We start from the raw sequence: 22,378 nt of genomic DNA, 5'->3' as shown, positions 1-22,378 counted from the left end.
ATGGCTGTGTCTAAAATATGGGTTTCCTCTCACCATTTACTGCGAGATTCTTATCTGTTAATATTAATAGAAATGTAAATCGTTACCTCATTCGCCCACAATAAACACGTTTATTTATATCCACCAAGTACTACTTAGTTTAGTGAGTTTCTTAGTTTTTTGTGCGCAGTTGACGAAAATTTTTGATTCATTGATCGTTTAATAAAGTATTTATAAATGAGGAGCGTCGGAACAAAAACCGATAAACGACATGCTGTATTTTTTTTTGTAATTTCTATGCTTTTGCATAATTTTACATGATAAGCTTATTGAATCTGTTCTAAAGCCGATGAATCTAGTAGAAAAATGCGCTTCAAGTTAAATGATCTATACAGATACCGATAAATCCACTGATGAGGTAAAAGAAAATTGATATCTTAACAGAAACCGATAAATCCTACATAAATTTGATAGATTTTTATAAGGTTGAGACAAAAACCGAAATAGCAATTTTTAATTTTTAATTATTTAATTCCTCATATACTTAGTTTTAACCAAAAATGTTAATGGTTTTTTCACATAGCGATAAATCCTTAGTTGATTTTTTCAAAAAACGATAAATCCGGATAGTCTAAGCAAAAACCGCTATATCCATTTTTTTTTATTTTTTTTTTCGTTTATTACTTCACACACGAATCTGTTGATTTGGCCACCAAACAATGTTGCTAATGTTGATATATTAAGATTTTCTACTCTCTTTTACCTAAAAAAACAAAGAAATAAAACGTTTTTTCCGATTTGTCAAAAATCTTAGAAAGTGGATTTAGCGGTTTTTGTTCCGAAGCTCCTCAAATATGAAAAACGAATTCATAAATAGATTTTAGGTGTGTAACGATAGAGCTAAAATAATCTACTAGACACGTAGTTAATATAGTTGGGTCAATCTAAAGCTTATTAAACTTTCAGAAAATTTAGAATCCTAAAAGAATTTCATCGTAAGATGGATGAAGTAGCAGTAACTATTATTTAATAAACAGCTGAAGTATGTATTAGTATTATAATTGACCTAAATACTTTTAAAACAAACACTCTTTTGAGGGTCATTTACTGACAATGAACTCAAAATGTCCAATACAATGCACTATAAATGGGCTGTTGATAGAATGTCGATCGATCAATTGTTTTATATTACAATCATATCGGGTCGGCGTCCCATTGTTCAAACTTGATTGATTTGAGACAAGCAAATTTAAAGATCAATGTCTTTGGAATAGGCTTACTCCTGATAATACTAATGTTAATTTGAAGCTTTGCGCTACTGGGTTTCGAATGATGGCGACTAAGATTAGATAAATAACGATTTGAGATTATATATCATCCACCGAACTTTAAATGTCCAAACATTTAAGGTTCAGTGCCACCTATTTAGGTACTAGGCGGGTGGTCTGTGTTTCTGATCGACTTCTTCTCGGTCACTGTTTGGATATAACTATAAAGCAATAAACATACTTATATAAAGATTTCTATTAAAAACCATAGAAATAAATATTCATGTGATTTACTTTAACCTCTTAATAAGCAGTAATTATTTACTGGTGAGAAAATAAGACCAGACGACCATCGTTTCTCAAGGTGATGTACTGTGACATTTGAATCGTGTATACAGAATACTGAATAAATATTTCAATAAGCATAATGTTATCCTTTGTTCTATTCCTATTTAAAGACTTGTATAAGGTTAAGATATTATCGAACAATGTGCAAATCAATATAGCATGAAATTCCTTTAGAATTGCTTTTAAAATGGCCACTCAGGTAGGTCTTTTGAACAATTTGCCCTGTCTTGAGCCGAGTCACGAACCTGACCGGGCTTATTGTGAAAAATGTACGCAATTCTATTGCAGAGTATATTCGAAACTATTTACGAATTTAAACAAAACTTACGGCAAAGCGTGCATTATTTTTTAAAGCATGTGTGGAAAGTATATGTCGCAAATCATTTCTATCTGTTGTATCACTTTGCCTAAGTTGAATAGACTATTTGTGATTTAGACAAAAGGAATAAAGTGCGAATTGCGAAGCTGAAATATTTTAGTATTCATTTTCGTTACAATGTCAATTATTACATCAGGCGAGTGCAGTCAAAATTGATATTTAATTACTAAGCAAATGAGATATTAGAATGGCAATTACTTATATCGGAGTAATTTATCAGATCAATGACAGCGATATGCAAATTACAATAATAATTGTTTTACTTATTGCACACTTAGCCATTGTGTGAGTTATCAATCAAGAGAGAATGCCAAATTTAATGGTCGGCGCTTGCGCTGCAGTAGTTTCGGTCACGAGTTGGTATATAATATATATTTACCTTTAGAAAATATTATACATACATAATTTATTAAAAGTACGTATCACGGTAGATTTAAAAAAAATATAAATCTTCCAAAAACACTAGACTGCATTAAATAATTAAAATTGCCATCACTATAATCTACGAATTTCATTTTTTCATTACTCATTACATTTACGATTAAATTTTGTTCCCAGTCACTTGTATGCCTAGGTCTGGAATTTACAGGCTTGAAGTGTTCTGAGCACTTCAAAATTGTATCTGAATTTCCGCGTCATCCACTCAGACTTATAGAGTAGTATTTTAAACGATATTTAGTTCGCAAAATGCCGCTCCGAGCTACAAAATGATAATATATTTAGTATTTTGATGCTCTTGAAAGTAAACGATTCAAAAGTTTATAAAATATAAACAGTGATAATTTCTTCATTGAAAATATTCGTGAATTCACTACCAAGTATCAATTATAGTAGCGAAATGATAAAATTATGTAACAAAAGACCTTGAAACTTGACCGTAGTCGTGACTCGGGCCGTCCGGTCAGAATGTGTGTGCCAAGTGACAGGCGTTTGCGAATGGATAATTAATATTGTCGTGACTTATGGTATAAGGTCACAAACATACCATTCATATTGTAAACATTTAAACATCAACGATTAAAATTCCATGTTGTTGGATCTTATATTGGCTTCTAATTTCCTATTGGAATGTGAAATAAACAAATTGAACTGAATAAGCATCGATTGTAATACAACGATTTTAGGATATTGCTCACAAGATATATTTTTCTTTAATTTAATAAAATTCGAGGTAATGCTTATTTGGTGTCAAAATGTTAAATGTTAAATTAATTTTCATCTTTTATGCAATCAATAAACATATTTATCATATTCAATGCTTTACATAGAGACATAGCGTAAAAGATTATCGCGTTCGAACAAATATGTAAATATGTTAAGTATAAAATATTAAAATAAATAACGATTAATTTAAAGTTTAAAATATAATCCCGAGATACTATCAAACTAGAAATATCAATATATTCAATGTATAACCGCTGTTGTTTATAACTTTCACCGTACAATTAAAGTCGTGAATAGCTCTGATAGACGCTTTGAGTCACAACTTAGGACCATATTTACGACCACTGGAAACCGTGACTGACTGAAAACGCTACGAAGGGCGACAAATGGCCAAACACACCTTATTATATTATTATATTCCTCACTGACTCATATTAATAACTTATTGTATAGGGCTCCTATTAATGCAACTAGTTTCGAATTGAATAGTATCTCTTACAGTGACAAATGATAGATTAGATGTATATTGAATTTTAACTGCACAATTTATCAAATGTGACAATTTTCACCTTTAAAGTCGAATGGATAAAGAATTAGTAGCTCAATGTACCTGTAATATCAAGTTAGAAAGCATTTAGTTTACGAGTAAATATAAGTTCTGTAATATTTCAACATATTACTTATATTTTTGTATATTTTTAGCATATTTGCACACAATTTGATTAATTACTGAGTAACTTATAATTCATTAAATTCGTGGTAAAGTAGTCATTACCTATTGCGTTGTTTCCTTTAGTTTTTGTGTTATGTGTTGCTTTGTTTTTGTTATCGATATCTATATCTATACATATAATAAAATCGTAGGAAAGTCAAAACTGTACATTGAATATTTTTTTAAAAGAATACATAATCCATGATCTATAATCGATATAGAAGCCAAAAACATAGTTTTTAGAATTTTTGTCTGTTTGTCTGTTTGTCGGTTTGTCTGTTTGTCTGTTTGTCTGTATGTTTGTCCAGGCTAATCTCAGAAAGTACTGCACGGATTTACTTCAAATTTTGCATGAATATTACTAACAGGTCGGGTCAGGCTGTTATATACATATTATCATGCTATCACCTTCGGGGGAGGAGCTGTGAACCTTTATTTTTCTTACGTATTCCGTGTACTACGACAGCGTACAATATAAAGACTCATGTTTAAATGTTGTTTTTGAGTAAGCCATGCTATTGTCTACCTTTACACTATAAAAACTACATCATTTAAGTAATTTTGGCAGAGAAACAGTATAATGAATCTTAGTAGTATAAAGACAAATTTAAAACAGCGCCATCTATGAGATTTCATTAAAATTAAATCAATTCACATAATATTAACGCTCCTTGGAAATTCATAATTTAAATATTATGATGTTGGTGAGTTTATTTTTTTTTTTTAAGTTAAATAAATAATTAATATCTTCCCAGAGTAAATTTCAGGTGCGCTTATATTTCATGTGAATATACTAAATTTTTATAAGTGAGGGTAGATGTTTATTATTTGATGTTAGTTACAGTAGGTTACAGTTATATAGGTAATATTTGTATTCTCTTTGGGTAATAGTAGATAACAGTGATTGTGTTCATTGGTTACATTTTTAAAAATCTTCGGCTTTTTTTTAATTTTCGCCTTCTTGCGTTCCCACAAAAGGTAAGTTGTAGCTTTTATATTTATTGTTTATTATAATTATATAGTTAGACTCATGTTTTTAATTAGTTAAAGTTATGACAAAATAAGAAAATGATGAAATTTTATTTTTATCATGTATAACTTTTACAAGACTATATTATACGCCCAAAGAAGGTCACTTTAGTTCTTGATAAAACTTTATTTGTTAGTAGCTTTTTATTAAAATTAGGTACACTTATCTTTTGATTTTTTTTTATTTACAGATTCATTTGCGTGAGGATGTAGTGGAAATTAGTAACCTTGCGCGTGGTCAATCAATATTCAATACATATTATAATAAAATTCTAGAAAAGTGATGTCTGTACAATGAAAATATGTAAAAAAAATAGCAGGGGTTATTATTAAATCGATCTCAAACCCAAAACTGTAGTTATAATTTTTTTTGTCTGTTTGTCTGTATGTTTGTGCACGCTAATCTCAGAAACGGCTTATCCGATTTAGATGCGGTTTTCACTAATATATTGTGGTAATCTTCATTTAACATTAAGTGTTTATTTCATGTTAATCGGTTTGTAAATAAAAAAGTTATGACCATTTAAGTATTCACGGCGAACATTTGCAAAGGCATTCTATTGTACACTATACAGTGTACGATAAAACGTAAGTTATCTGTTATACGCTACAGTAATTATTCCTTATAAATGTCCAGGTGATCATATCGAAAGTCCCCAAGGGTGGGGGGGTAAGCTGAGGTAGTAGGGGGGGAAGGGGTCAAATTAGAATTATGCTTACTTCTAGGTAAATTTTATACATTAAATTAATGTCCTTTAAATTATGTCGTATTATATTTTTAACCCCTTTTAACCATTTTTAACCATCAAAAAGATGGGTGATAAGTGTTTGACCGCTATGTTTGTCTGTTTGTGCCACCGTAGCTCGCTAACAGGTAATACGAATTAGATGCGTGTTAGGCAGCATAACTATTTTCCGACGCTGGTTCTTAGATAAAGTGTATCAAAATCGGTTCATCCATTTATTATACCTAGGTATATAGAGGTAAAAGCGGGAATGTGGGAAAAAATATTAGTTATATTTTTATCCAATTCTGTTTATTCATTTATTAGATTACAGCGGTGAAAGTGGGAATGAACAATAATCGAATGTGGTCAAATAATATAGATACTCAAGCGGCTTATCAAAATATAAAAGAGGAACGTGTTTTATCGAAATCGGTTCATCCGTTTATTACATTTAGGGGTGACAGTGGTTAGATAAATAAACCAAATGGTGCATCAAACGACAGGATATGACGTGTACATATAGGTATAATTAGATAATATGGTTTACATCAAAATCGGTTCTGCCATTTACTAGGTGTGGAAAGAGAAGGGTTGAAAGTCTGTGAAAGAAGAGGGGGATATGGGAGCGAGAGGATAGCCACACCCTGGAAATTTTGAACTCTACTCAAAGCCACATAGGCCTGGCTCTTGGCAATTTTTTTTCCTAAAGATACCACTTCTTTTGCCACTGTGATCCATTACAATTTGTGCACGGTTACGGCCCAACTTAAAAGATGTCAAGGAGCAACAAACTTATAGATATCAATATGATGTAGGAATGTAATATGGAGGTAGAGGTAGGTCTCGCTCACTTGAAAATATCACATGAAAATAAGAACCGAAGTTAAAAATTTAAAAATTAAAAAAAAAAACCCAACGCAACGAAGGAAAAGGAATAAATAATAATTTTACAAACTTCCCGACGATCTTTAAAATTAAGTACCATTATAAAAAAAATATAATTGTATATGATATGATAATGATGGTATGGCAGCCCCGATGACTTTGTTTTTTTATTTTTATAAATATTTAAAATGGTATTTATTTTTAAAGATCTTCGGGAAGTTTGTAAAATTAGTGAAACTTTTATTACATCGTCTCAAACTTTTTGGTCTGTGTAGCGCATGTCGCGTGACGGTCGGCTGCCGAGTAGGTATAAAGCAGTGTTCGGAGTCATTATCGTACAAATACGATAATTTTGTGCCTAAGTTTCACTTTTACCGTGGTTTCATAAAACCACACAACATTTTTTCCTTTTTCTATGCACTTTTCTTCGTTGCGTTGAGTTTTTTTTTTATTTAATTTTTATTGCACGGTCTAAACGGTTTAGTTACTACGGCGTGAGACAGGAAAGATCTGAGCGCTGAGACAAACGTCAAAACGCAAAGGAATAGAATCCGCTATCGATACTAATTATTGTCTTAAGCGTATGATGTTTTGATAAGGATTTGTTCACCTTACCAACGGCGACGACGACCACGAACAAAATTTTCATCCAGTCGTAATTTAACAAAATTGTGCAAAACACAATTAAAAATAAATTATTAAAATTTCCTGTCGTTCTGGTGATTGGAATTTTTATTTTTGAGATCAACGAATGAAAAAATAGATTTTTCGTAGAAACGGTTATATATATTGTCAAAAACATCCATACAAGGAAGGAATTTATTTTTATTTTTTAGCTCAGTTTAGTAATAAATTTTACTAACAGTTCGTTTAATTATTTATGGTAGTACGTGTTTATTCAATAAAAGTTAAGTAGTAACTACCTACTATGCAGTCACTATTCCACGCGGACGAAGTCGCGGGCACAGCTAGTAAACAATAAAGGATCATGGTATTGGAATGTAGTGTATGGCATCATGGACTAAGATTAAAGATACGCGTAGTAGATGTTGATTTCATAAAAAACTTGCCAGTTTTCCAAGAAAAAATAGCACAAGAAGTGCCCAAGGGATCTCCAATAATCTGTGTTATGATATCATACCTAATGATGATTATGATTAAAAAATTACAACTCATATCCTACGGACCATTTAAAACAACATAATTTATCTTTATATTTTTAGAAATAAAAAGGATATGGGTCGGTTTTGATTTTTTATTTAGTTTATGCCTTTTTATTTTGAACCCTTTTTTGTTAAAGTACAAAAATCTAAATGAGTAATCAGGATGTTAAAAAGGACAAAACATTAAGTTGTTAATAGACACATTATTATTCTTGCATTTATTTAGCACTTTTTGTAGCTCAAATCGTTGCAAAAAGTGTCACTTACATTACGCATGACTAAGTTCGTGGTAGTGTTTTAATTAATTGTACAACATTTAAATGTTTAACAAGTTCAAATAAACTTATTCTGATTATTTGCGAAAATACTTAAATATTTTTCCAAGTCAATTATTTAGATGACAAAAATTTAACAAGAGACAAAATTTTTAGTACCTATAAGAATAAAACTAATTATATTTCTATTTCTAATAATGTTATCGATCGTAAGTTGTTTATGAACTTCATATAGAAATAATTCTATTTATTCCAGAATAATCTGCAGAAGGTTGAGCTCTGCCTACACGTCTATAAATGAAGCTCTAACACTTGTAAGAGGCTTCGTTATATGAACATCGGAAGCGCGTTAACATCGTATTGAGCCTCCGTCGCTCGAGCGAAACTAATTCAATTACATACTAGGTGTATGGATTTATTTTCATTTGGATTATTGTTGTATTTAAGTGCTATTTTTTACTATTTACTGTATATTGCAATTGTTTGTCAACCTATAATCATGTAATTGTTATTCTTTAATATAATTAGAGCCAGGTAATTTTAAAGAAGATTTACTTAGGCATAACTTGATAATAGATAACAAAGATAGGCATATCTTGATAATAGTTTGATTGAATTGAATGAGAGACCGAAATAATATATGAATTCTATTGGCTTGTTGGCCAAAAAATTAGCGAATAGTAATTGAAGGTCAATATTTTAACCCTAAGCTACAAACATTTAAATAGGCTTGTTATATCTAAAACTAGGAAAAAATGTGTATAATTCTTAAAATTTAAAAACTGTTGTTTTTCGGAATTTGTTTCACCGAATACAACTATGTAATGTACTTGATCATATTATGTACACTTCTTTGTCATATTTGTCCGATAAATATTTTTAATACATAAATGTATCTAACAATTATTTATATTTTTTATTGCACGTTTAATTTTTAACTTCGAGAAGTAGAAAGTAGGAAGAGGAAAGTAACCGGTTTTTACTAAATCGGTTCGTGCGAGCATAGGATATGTTATGATATCACTTCGCTTTTATTTATAAGGATAAACAATACTTAAGAAAGCTGTTATAAATTAAAGAAATGCCTATATCGTGCCTTGTAAAAAGTTCGCGATATTCTTTTCCTTTGGTTAATTTGATAGTTTTTATTGAATATAGAGCTCAGAGCTAAATGTGTTTTTTTTGATATTAGGTTATCGAGATGATAATTTATCATTTTAACTGAATGTTAGTTTCGTATTATTGTATTTATTAATATTGTACAAATAAATATAACATTTATCTAACTTTCCCGGGATTTGTCTCTAAATAGGTAATAAATATCTAACAAATTTAATTTAAAATTTTTGGAAATGAGATTGTCTTCAACTCTCTTAAGTTCCAGCCTATATTTGAGCCTATTTTCTACATCTATACGTACATAGATCATCATCCCAGTAACAGTTGGGAGTGATGAATAATTACGACGGTTAAAACTGAGTACTCAAATTATATCACGCCGTTCGCTGCTAACGACATCAATTCAAGTAAATGCTACGGATGATATTTTAAATATCGGATATTAATTCAAGTTTAATCTCCGCTATATGTAATGAAATTTATATTCGTTTGACTGGTATATCCGCAATTTATTCGTCCGTGCAAACAACATGTATCACACATTTTGTTTTAAAGTTGTTTCCTTTTCGTGTGAGAGTTTTGATTAATTAGCTATTATGATGTACGGAAATCCGTGGATATAATATAATTTTTTTTATCATAATTATCACGCCAACTTTCTAATAATTATATTTATTGGAAAAGATAACGCGAACACTCAAAATAAACTTCTTACCTACCTCATAGCAGAATCTATTAGACTTGTTTGTTTGCAGTAATCAAAATATAATTGATATCTTTCTTAAAGTAACAAATCATTTTTATGACTTCCAGATAATTACTTTCTTATAGAATTTTACAACAAAACGGAAAAAGTCGCATTAGCAGTGTTTTTGCGAAAGTTGTGCGCGATGCGTAAAGATAACTAACTTTCAAAACTTCCATTTTTTGTTTGTATTATCGTAACTGTTGTCTCTAAACTATTCAACAAATCACTTTCCATGGTCTTTCTAGTAACCTTATTACTTACTGTACTAAGATTGGACTTGGCCGTGACTCGGAATGCATCGGAAAGTTATTGACTTTTGATAATGAAACCAGTTTGCGCCAAGCTGACCGAGAGTACGTGGCCCCGTTCAATACCAGTCGAGCCTGTCTTGTAATTGTCGCCTTTCCTACCTTATCTATTACACAAGTATACATTGCGTCTTTCATTCACTTTCATTCCGCACGCTCCTACCCAAACGCGAAATGTACGAGGCCATAGAGCGCTGTGCGATGCAGTCGCGTTCCTTTTTAAAATCACTTCGTAACCTAATGCGAGTCAGGCTTACGGTCAACGATAGCTCTTAAGTCGTCGTTAAGTAACCGGCAAATAAGATTGCTTTTTACACGTTCTGAAAAAGAAGAGTTTCCACAGTAAATTGTATTTTAAAAGTGCTTTTACTGGTAAACAATTTAATAATAGAAACTCGTTGAAAGTTTATTAGACTAAGTATCGATTGTAGAAAGTTACGTGGTTTTTATTGCTAATTATACTTTGGTCTCTGCAGCATCACGTACATTGAGATAAAATTGATAATAATAAGCAGTTAGGCAGGTATCTAATAAATGGCTTGACGCGGAAAACCTGTGGCTTTTGATCACGAAAAGTTTCGCAAAGGTACCACTTGTCTCTGACAACAGATCAGATTTGTTTTGCAAGATGTCTAGAAACTATTTTCTACATTTGTTAAGTGTTGTTTTCCCTTGTCCTTGTGCCAATAATTTCGAAATAGACAACAACTTAGCAATTTGCTGTTATTATTGAAGTTTTAGAAACATGTCAACTAATAAAATGTGCTGAAAATTTGTATAATTTTTGGAATAACAGGCAGTGTTTGGAATAACAAGAGTAGTCGTAGAACTAATTCTGTTAATATTAATACTATATACAATATTATTATTGACGGTAGCCTCCGATGTGGGAAATTGAAGACAAATTCCTTGTAGCGACTATATAATATTCTATGTAACATAATCTATTGATGGAATGTATACTGTACTCCTACGATGTAGTTACATAAGGATATGTTTGCCCAATATGGATATTTATTTAATCGAAAGCGTAATATTGTTACCGGAATAGCATATTATCAAGTTTTGGAAACGTATCACGATTTCCAGCTAAGATATTTTCTAAACAATTCACACTAATTGCAAGGCCGATTTAATCAGCTCGAAGTAATGTCTTAATATCATTTGAATCCAACTTGAGTTTAGTTTCAGTATAATTTTCCGTAACAACTTGAAAATAATCTAGCACTCGAAACGGGGAATGCAAGCGCAATTTCCGTACAGCAATAAACTGTTTCTTGTTTAACGTCGAGAAAATGAGAGGACGTGGGTAGTGGGCAAAGAGTGAAGGTAGTTTACTTAAAGCTGGTTTGGACGTCTTCGGTGTGCATTAATAAAGAGACCTGTTCCTCGGGCGGGCAATCTCGTGCCCGGGACTCCCTATCTACGTAGGAGATCTTTGAGCGATGGTTCACACCGGTTGTTTTTAATTTGAAACTAAAAAGCTTTTATTAAAGTTTAGAAGAATCTGTGTTCTGTTTATTATTATAGTTAATAACATTGGAATAAGTGGCATAGAAGTTCATTCATTGATAATTATTTCAAAATATTATATCCGAAATAGACCATAGCATCATAGGTTTAAAGTTATTAAATATGTATGTACAATGTACATACTAAAAACTAATTAGTGTAAAATATTAACAACTCAATGTATTATGGTACAAGAACACCTTTATTTAAAATGAATTATTGTGATCATTTAGAATTAAGTGGTCAGTGCAAAACTATTTGCATAAACTTAATTAGTTCATATCTTTGTTTGATAACGAATGGAATAACTTATAAATGAAAATTAATTTATTACATTATATACCGATTTACAAACACGAAGAAAAAGCTCAGTAAAGATCAAAAATATTGTAATTTGTATCGCATAATGTCTATAACAGAGTAATAATAATAATTGTGAGTTGTTATACTTCCGACATGAAACTGTCACAGTCTATCATTTGCCTCGACGATAATTTGATTGATTTGAACAAATTGTTGAATATTTTTTGTACAAGTTAGTCATGTTTTACATCAATCTTTTTGTGTTAACTAAAAACAGCCATGATTAATTAGTTGTATACGTACGAATCGCAAAAAACTGTATCTTAAATCATTCGATATTTAATTGTTGCTGTTTTTTCTAATTCAATTGTTTACGGTTCATTAAAATTGGTATTATTAAGTACATTATAGTTTAAATTGTTATTATTATAGGTTTTTTATTCCAACAAAATTGAATACCTAGTAATTAAACTCATAGAAAAAAGCGTATAGTGTGGTCGGATCCTCGTCCCATACATTTCGCCCACTGCAGAGACGCTTAGTACAAAACGGGACAAACTCTTGTATTAAAGAGCGGCTAGGTTTAAGCACGCTGCTAAGAGGACAAATAGATTTCGTGTTCACATTGTTAGGAAAGGACTATTGTTTCATTTAATTTCATGTTTATTTACAAATCATTTTATTAGCTTGCACAAATTGCAAAATACAATTTAGAATAGACTTTTTAAATAGAGAACATATTTTTACAATCTATTCAGTAATTTAGCAAAAAGTGTTAGCATTGTAGAACCACACCTATAATTAGGCTATTTTTATGACCGACCATTTTGTTTCAATATTATAGAGCCTAGAAATTGCAGCAGGCTAGGAGATACTTATTCATCCATGACTTATTAACAAAATTACTACCATTATTATACTTGTAACCTCGATATCATTACGAACACTTAAAATATATACAATAGCCGACAGTATTTTGTTTACTACGCTCTCGTTCTGCTTGCTATGAAATTTCGAAATTTCTAAAGGTTTATTGCAGTTATTACTTTATATGAACGTATAAACGAGCTTTATAGCTCTATACGTATACTAAAAGGTACATACTGTAATGAAATAACGTTTTAGTATACAACGATATAGGTGTTATTGTCGAAGAGAGTCTCTTTGTAAATATAAATTGGACTATTCATGAATTATGAAATTTCGAAAGACGGCGTACGTAACAACTCTTCAATTTCCTTTTCCAAATCCATTCAGGATGCGAAAGCATTTCACTTCAACCCGAACACCCAATCGGAACTCTCAAAATAAAATATAATATTACAAATAGGCGCTCTTAATAGCGAACGAGGTGAATATTAAAATGCCCTTCCATTGTCCAAAATCAGGCATTCATGCTTGATTTTTTCAGGAAAGTCAATAATATCTTATGCGTTAAATTCATGACACGAACTCTGAACGAAATATGATTTATGAGTGCGTACGTTATAAATAAAATATGAAAATGGCCCGGTTATATTTTTGGGGTAATTTTTTCATGTCACTGTAAATTCACGTTATAAATGATTACAGTGTGAATTAGCGTCGAGCTTGGCTTATGGTGAATTAATACATATTACGATTACAAGCTGATTACAACGAATAAAGTTATTGCATTTGTATGTATTATGCTCGGAAACATGATTACCTAGCCTTTCAACTTAGTACATGACATCATTGGCTCCTTTTAAAGATGCGACCTCATCGACGATTTGCTAAGGTTTCTCTCAGTACATAATATAATCATTGTACGAGACAATACTTATTTGGATCTTATTGTATTAAATAAAACATTTTTTTTTGCTTAAGCAAAAAAAGATATGAAACAAACAAAAGATTCGCTTTAAGTTGTTTTTTTTTTAATTCATTGACTGATATAAATCGATGTATGCTTTGATTTATGATTTCACGTCAACAAAAAGAGCATGTACGTAACGATCATAATACATTTTCCATACTATTTGCATTACTAACAATTATTTTTATAAGGTAATCGATGCCTTTCAAAGGTGAGCTCGTGCGATTTATGATTTGTACTATCTAATGACCATAATAAGAGCATAATCTGACGCCTTGAACAGAACCTGCTATTTCTAACACCACTTCCTTTTCCTGAGTGCTTTAATCGCAGCTAAATGCAGATTTTAATATCTGCTTTGTCGACCGTCAAGGTCCACTTTTCTACTTGTAAGGTTACGTAGGCGCTTTTCATTAATTTTACAATAGCTTAATTATTAGTTTGAAATGTTATTAGTACATATAGTGTTATGATTGCGGTGTATTTAGTAACGACAGATATAATAGATAGTTACGATTGAATGCGCAGTGATTATTAAAGCTAATTTGCTTTTTATGCACTGCAATTCGCTTTGCAAAGTTCCGTTCTTATTTTTTTATTAGTGTGGGATTATTTATAGCAAATTACTTTTGTCGTAGTATTCAGCATAAAATGATAGATCATACAATATTTTAAATATTCTTTGTAAAAAGATATCCATCAACGTTTAGGGATATGCTTCTTCTAAAGAAGAAAGCAAACAATTATTTTGTAAAGGAACATGTGGCTTTTCAACGCGTGTATTCTATCATTGATTGCGCTCAAATGCTCACGCATGTTGTGTAATAATATCATACATTAATGATGCATGTCAGCTGGTTTCGTAAGTGACACTTTTACTTTTGATGATATTAACGTGAGCCCGAATACCGACGAGAGAAAGCCGCGACGCGTCGTACGAAGACATCATTTGCATTGCCAAATTGGTTATGGTTTTACTGGTATTTTAATCCGTACAGATATTAAGATGTTGGTATTACTGTAAAAGGTAATATTTATGTGATTAAGTCATTGTTTATTCATAATCATAATTAAGACATTTTTATTTGATTAAAGCATTGTTCATTACCATAATGAACAAAAAAATAAATAAACGATCACGGTCGATTTATGGCGATGAAATTTTGAAGTGTTTTCGTCATAAGTTTATCGATAGAGGAGATTACTAAAGCAATAATCCGCGTGAAACTTGTAAATAGTTTAGTAGAATGTTTTTCAAGGCGATCTTCGGTCACACTCCACTTACTAATAAAACTATGCGGTGTGTTAAACGCGTTACTTGTTGCATGACAACCACTTATTGTATCTATTTTTATTTGTTTTACACCATTTAAACCTTTAGATTATTTTTAGGCTTCTAACAAATAGTTTTTTTGTCATGAGAAGTGAGAGTTAAACAAGTATGGACCTCTTTTAATTATACAAATAACTGATGGATGACTGACAACGAGTTATTATTATTCAAGTGACTAAAATTCTATGGAAACAATAGTAGAGAACAGTTGAGCTTGAGAGATCATCCTCGGTACATTTAGTCCTACTGTTATTTTCGAATCTGTTCCAAACTAAATGAAATCAAGATAGTTCAAGGACTTGATTAAAACTTTCACGGTCACAATTATTAACACTTCCGTCCAGTTTTGATGATATTTTGTAAGCCACAACTGTTCGTAATGCTATTTTCGGGCCATAAAAATGATAAACGATTGAAGTTGTTCTGAGCCAAACTCGCCACCGTTACATTTCATTTACTGAATGTAATGCTTTAGAAACCATTTCTTTTTCAACCAGTATTTATGATACAAAAAGCGCCGGTATTATAATTTCTAATCGTAAAAACATTGCGTATCTTTGTACTGTGCAATAAACTTGTTACTCGATGAAACTGTTAAATTAAATTGTAATGTTTTGTAATGGTTGTAAACGTACACTTAACAATGCGTATTTGGTATAATGTGTATATTTTAAAATATTATACATTTGTATTATGAATGGATATTTATGTTAAACTTATTCCCATTTTGTCGATATTAATTAGGAAGTTCAGACATTCTGCACTTGACTCAAGATGTTTTACTTTTCTGTAAATATAGACCCAAATATAGGTCCAGTAGTCTTTTTGTATAGTCTTTATGTGCCTATTGGGATTCGCTATCAAGACCATCTCTATCTTATCTTCAAACATTTAGTAATTTTTTTGTTTAGACAAAATTGTATTCTTCTTAATGTTGGTATTTCCACATAGCTTTAGGCTGCATAGTTTACGATCCATTTTAAGGCAAACCTAACATTTACGATTTCACAGAACTTTAAATGGCTACCAGTATTTCGTAGCTGCATGTTAAAATGTAATAAAGTTATAAATCCAAGGTTAGCTAAATATAATGTTAAATTACTAAATATGAAACTAACACGCGCTGCTGAATATTATTACATTATTTATCAGATATACACTTTCATAAACCTTATAAAAATATAAGGCTTTATATTAATAGCAGCATTATAAACATTTGACATAACTTATTTTCTATACTTAGACACCTAAAAATATGTGTATAGTACAAATATATATTGCGAAAATATTTGCGAATACTAATTCGTATATCCTATGAAAAATCGAGATAGATAAAGCCAGCGATCCAATTTAAAGCAGATCGCTTGTTCCGTCAGCCGTGAAGTTAATAAAGATAGAAATATCGTAATCCCAAAAACTGACGACGCATTGAATTTGATATAAATTCCGATGTCACCGAGACGTGGTCACTCGCGTCCGGCTAATTTCCCGGGAGACGTCTGCCTTCTGTGCGCGGACAAATCGAAATGTTACTTTTATGTCTCGGTTCACGTGTTTCTAAACATTGTTTATGGAAAGATTAGTGTTGTAACTGGAATCAGGATTGATTTTTAGTAGTGTGACAATTTTTACACGTGCAACAATGCAAGGTGCTTTATTATTTGATAATGAGATTAATTATTATAGAGTATTTATTACCTATATAAAATTAATAGAATCTTATAAAGCAAATCAAGTTGTATATTTTAAACATTTGCTCTACATATTCATTTATTTCAGATAATATGACATTGTAAACATATTATTAACCTTTTTCTTGATCCAATGCTTGAATTTTAATTTCCTTTCAAAGAATTTCATATTACATACGATAATCTATGTCAATTGAGATTTCTTGGAAATTTGTCGTAATATGAACGCTTTCAACATGAAAGGGGAAATATTTCCTCCGATAGGTTATATTTAAGCGTTTTAATGTACTTATTTTTTATTAAATCATCGTGTGTAAGTAAGAGGGTTGTTTACCCACAGGCTATTCATTAAAAATATCGAGGTTATTAAACTTATCATAATATTTTTGAAATGATGAAAATCCATACTAATATTATAAATGCGAAAGTAACTCTGTCTTTCTGTCTGTTACTCAATCACGCCTAAACTACTGAATCAATTTGCATGAAATTTGGTATGGAGATATTTTGATACCCGAGAAAGGACATAGGCTACTTTTTATTGCGAAATATGTACCACGGGCGAAGCCGGGGCGGACCGCTAGTCATGAATATATTTTACATTAAGAATATTCTTAGATTATTCTTAAATTTTAATCTATGTCTTTATACATTTTAAAATTTATATTTAGAAATGTCATTTAGTACTTAACTTTTTAATACTTAAATATGCATAAAGTCCCTAGCCCTTTATGTACCGCTTTAAGCAGTCTAAACGACTTCAAATACGGCAATGAAGCGAAAATTTGATGAGAGTCACGTATGCAACGAGATTAGACGAAATTTCAAATTGACAGAATAAATATGGAATTCAATTTCTCTTAAGCCTTCATTCGTGATTTACATGAGCACGGCAAATTTAATAAAGCATCGAGTGAGTAAGTATTAAAAATTTGAGCGAAACCAATGGCTTAAATGTTAGAACACGTGTCGTGCTTAACAGAAATCCGTTATCGGAAACGACTCTCAAAGGATTTAATTTCCTGCCAACGAAATGAAAATCGATTAGTTTGATTTCCGACGGAGACCAGCGCTGGAGGGTCGATAGTTTCCGATGTGGTCGGCGCTCAGCTTAATAAGACATGCGAACTAATGTAGCCATACTCTATAGTCTATGCTTTAGCGTCCCGTCCACAGATTTGCGGTGTGTTCTTTATATAAACTTGTTGGGGCTATGACGTTCTAATTGATTAGGAAAGTGGATGTATCCCATAAGTTTTGATGAATGGATTAAAATATTACTAATGTAATAAAGATGTAAACGTAAGATGTAACGATGTAAATATAGATACTAACCTACTTAAATTTTGTAAGTTTAATTTCTTAGGTACGTAAAATAATAGTTTGATTAATATTATAATTTGTTAATGTAAATATTAGAACTACTCACCAATAACAGCACACGTTCAATTATTCGAGCGAAGTCTGTAAAAGAAAATGTAATTTTAAAAATCGATACATAAATGTGTCATAAGTATACAAAATTCTAAATTTTAATGTAAAATAAAAACAATATGTAAATTTTATTATTAGTTGATATCGTAGAATACTTTTACCTAATATTAATATTAATGAAAAGATGCACTTAAAATTACTTTATTCATATTAGAATTTTTAACGTAAAACCTTCATAGTATGTATCAGCTAAGTGTTTCACTAGAAGCAATCATGTTTACAGCAATTTAGTATTATCTGCATGGCAGACACGCAAACGCCTTGTTACGGATCAAGTTAAGTCGTTATCAAAATAACATAATTCTCATATTATAAAGTCTTGTTTTTATGCATACTGATAATTAAAAACTGTTTAATTAATATTTTTTGAATATGCATTTTTGTTGGATTTTTTTATTACATCATATCGCTGAATGATGTAAGATTGTGATTATTTAAAAATAAAATTTAATACAATTTTCGTACGTCTGATTTAAAAAATTATTAAAGTCTCTATAATGTATTATTTTGTTTCGTTATTCGTCTTATATTAGTTTTTAACTGAAAAAATAAATAAGGCAATTTGAAATTACTAAATTATTTGATCACACAATTATATCCTTAAAGTAAGTAGCTTAATTTTTTTAAAATAAAAAACACAAACAGCATAAACACGTAACTAAGAACAACGTTTACGTTACGTTACTATTTTTATTCAATCAGCTTTTGGTTGCTAATTTCATGGGCAGAGCTTCATAACAGGAAAGTCATTTGTATTTTGAAGAAGATTCGAGTTTTTTATGTCTCAATGCTTCGCTAAAGTCTATGGTCATCGTTATCAAACAAAAATCTAATTTCTCAATATCCACTGAGTCTATAAAGTGAATTTTAACTCGAAGTATTCGTGCTTTGTTTATAAATGATTTGTTTAACATTTTCATCGCTTGACTCATAGCAAAGTTCTTTGTTAGTGTTGAAATCGAAAATGTAAAATAAAATACAAAGATCCTCTTTTTTAAGATAAACATAAATCACGTTAAAAAATAAGAAAGTTGAAATAAATTTGAATATTTATAAGATTTTATTCATTCGATTCAGTGTGCGTTATTGATTTTATGTTTGAGTTGCATTGAAAATGTTTAAATAATATTAATTTTATCATACGTAGGAAAATGTCTAAATTAAAATAATGTGAAAATATCTAAATGGTTAATTCAAAAGATGTGAGATAAAAATCAATATCGTTATCGATGTATAAAGTAATTATAGAATGAGCCACTCTATAATACTTCTAACGGCGATAAAAGGCTTCGATCGCTCTTCGGGCAAGTAGTCAAAGATTAAACGCTTTTAAAGGCCGGACATTTTATGAAGTGTCATTATGAGTTTTACTCGTGTATATTGCAAAAAGTGGCACAAGCAAATAATGAATGAAAAATATTCATTGTACACCATAATATAGGAAACAATTTTAAAACTTAATAACATATTTACCAATGTACAGAGGGCGGCCTTATCGCTGACAGCGATTTCTGCCTGGCAACCCAGACGACAAGGAAACATTTTTAGTATGGCAAATACTTATTTCATAAACGATACTTCGTCTTTAATACAGCATATCGGCTTGCTTTCTTATTGCAGATGCGTATCAAAGTTCTAGATAGACCACAGTAATTGTCAATGATAACAATTGTGGTTACGCCGATTTATTATTATGAAACGTAACCCACTTTTAAATTAGATTAGCGCTAGATTGGTTATTAAAAAGCTATTTTTATATTGATAAATGTTTGTTACTATCGTTGCACATTAGTCAATTCTTTTAATCATCAAAATATTATTATTTACCTACTATATAATATACAGTTATTACTTTATATAAACATAGGTTAAGATGAAGTTAATTTACTTAAGTACAGATTAATTTTAATATATAGGAAAATTCTCACCTCCAAGCTATGATCATACATCGATAGGTTAGAATTTAAGTGCATATAATTTTCCTGTCCTATAATGAAACGTCTGACACTGTCATAAGGTGTAATAATGCTAATTATATTATAATATCATATATCATAATCAAACTATGATAAATATATTCTTTAAAGTTAATTTTCCTGTTAGCTTGTTGACAAATATTTAATATCTCTAACACAAAATTATAAAATCATGTTAAAGTTCCTAGCTTTTCCTAGCAGTGCAGCATTAAACTGAGTTCAATCCATTCTATTGTTTAACTGTGGCAACAAAATTATATTGCCCTTAGATCACTCAAACAGCTCGCTCCGCATTACGCAAAATGTCAAAAATTTGCCGCACCTAGAGCCTGTACTCTACTGAACTAAAACTAATAGAGTTTGACCTAAGTGTAGTGTTTCACCATACTAATGTTGCATTATCATGAGGCCACAGCTCACACCGGTAACCGCAACATATCGTTCTAGTTTCCAATTATCCGCTGGTTTCGGTTGTATATATAATCGATTTTTTAGTAATACCATCGATGACCGCAAATTGTATTAACGTATCGTTCACAAATGGAATCCACTTTCAGTTTATGGTTTGATGCATAATTTGATTTACTAGAGCTTATTGCTATTAATCACTTTGCGGTATAGTGTACAAACCTTTAGAGTATACATAAGCTAGCTTGCTTATGTATACTGTTAGGTACAAACCTATTTAATATGAACCTTTTCTTGTATTATACACAGGTAAATTAGAAATAAGCTAGATGAAGGGCTACGGAATATAAGCTACGACGATTTACGCAACATTTATCTTTAAAAGCTACTTTTATGCTATTGTTGCAACATCTTCCATTGATGTTTAGCTACTATTGGTTGTTATGTGTTGTTATAAGCCCTCTTCCTCAAAAAATCATCAATAATTTTTAGTAATAGTTGTTGTAGTTTTTTCGTTTGTTTTTTAGTAGTTCTTGAGATAAGCTCAAGTAAACTCTACCGTTATAATAATATTACAAAAGCTCTTGGATCGAATAAGGAAATAAAACATTGAGCATCAAAAAATTCGTGTTTATATCTAAACGTAACCAAATAGTTGGGTAAACAAAAAATGTGTGTTGTTTGTGATCCATCAATATTGGTCAATATTTGTCTATTGGTAGTTTAAGCGCTCGCGGGCGAGAAATAGTTTTTCTGATTTGAATATCCTGTTTTGTTGTTTATTGCTAAAATTCCTGTGATTGATTTTAAAACGCAAAAGAAAGCAAGGAAAATAGTGTTTAAATAATCTATATTTATTTGTGTGTAACGAGGTGGCTACAAGTACCAGACACCAGTACGGTTTAAAAATAATGATTTTTATTACTTATAATTAATAGTTTAAGAGAAAATTAGAACACGAATGGCAGGCAAAAAAATAATAACATATGTGTATTAGCATTAAGCCACCTACAAGCAATGTAAGATCACGTCTATTGTGAACAATAAATGAATAGAGTTATTATCAACAATAATTGGCATCTATTGAATAACGTGAAAGCATATATATCGTCTGTTCCCTTGCCCTGGAGGCATCGAATGTTCTAGATAGGATTGTAGGAAGAAGGGTTAGGGATTCATGCCCGAGGCCACATCGCTCCCTGTTAAATATAATACTGTTGAAATTGTTTGTGACGTTCTATCTTGTTGCAAACGGAATTTTAGAATTGAACACAACTAATTTTGTAAAACAAAAGTAAGACATCTTTTTCTGAGTCTGTTGATTCTTCACTACAAATGTCGGTCGTAAGGAAAAGCCTCCTTTTGTATTGAATTAAATCAATGTAATACATACCTACTACAACAAGTCATAATTTAGCTGTATGAAAGTTACATGAATATTAAAACTTTAATGTATGGGTCTCATGACCTTAAGGAATAAATACGTCAGGCTAACGGAAGAAAAATAAAATTATAATGTTATTCAGTATTAAAGTGCTGTTTCTCGTAATAGTTATGTAAGCGACGGGTTACAGGTTAAGAGAGAGTGTTATATATTATGGTTTTTGTTAATCTCCAACACTGTTACATCAAGTTACGTTAATAATATTTTTTTATAACGAATCTCCATTATCATTTGACCTTTTCTATGAGAGAGAGATTTAGATACTATGACCGCCA

At 30.7% G+C, this 22,378-nt stretch overlaps 1 protein-coding gene across 2 annotated transcripts in view; it reads right to left on the bottom strand.

The window, feature by feature from the left end:
- The window catches only part of LOC149482110 (uncharacterized), a 100,274-nt gene that overhangs the window by 51,784 nt on the left and 26,112 nt on the right, over nucleotides 1-22,378 (bottom strand). For both annotated transcript variants that reach the window (XM_089704127.1, XM_089704128.1), the window contains exon 2: nucleotides 18,211-18,245. The gene's annotated coding sequence lies outside the window, so the exon portion shown is untranslated. The remainder of the gene's footprint in view (nucleotides 1-18,210; nucleotides 18,246-22,378) is intronic.

This window comes from Colias philodice, chromosome 15 (genome assembly GCF_061535455.1).
Source record: "Colias philodice isolate Cphi_HAF_F1 chromosome 15, ilColPhil1 Martin Lab GWU primary, whole genome shotgun sequence".
Lineage (NCBI taxonomy): Eukaryota > Metazoa > Arthropoda > Insecta > Lepidoptera > Pieridae > Colias > Colias philodice.
This window is presented reverse-complemented; position numbering and strand designations above follow the sequence as displayed.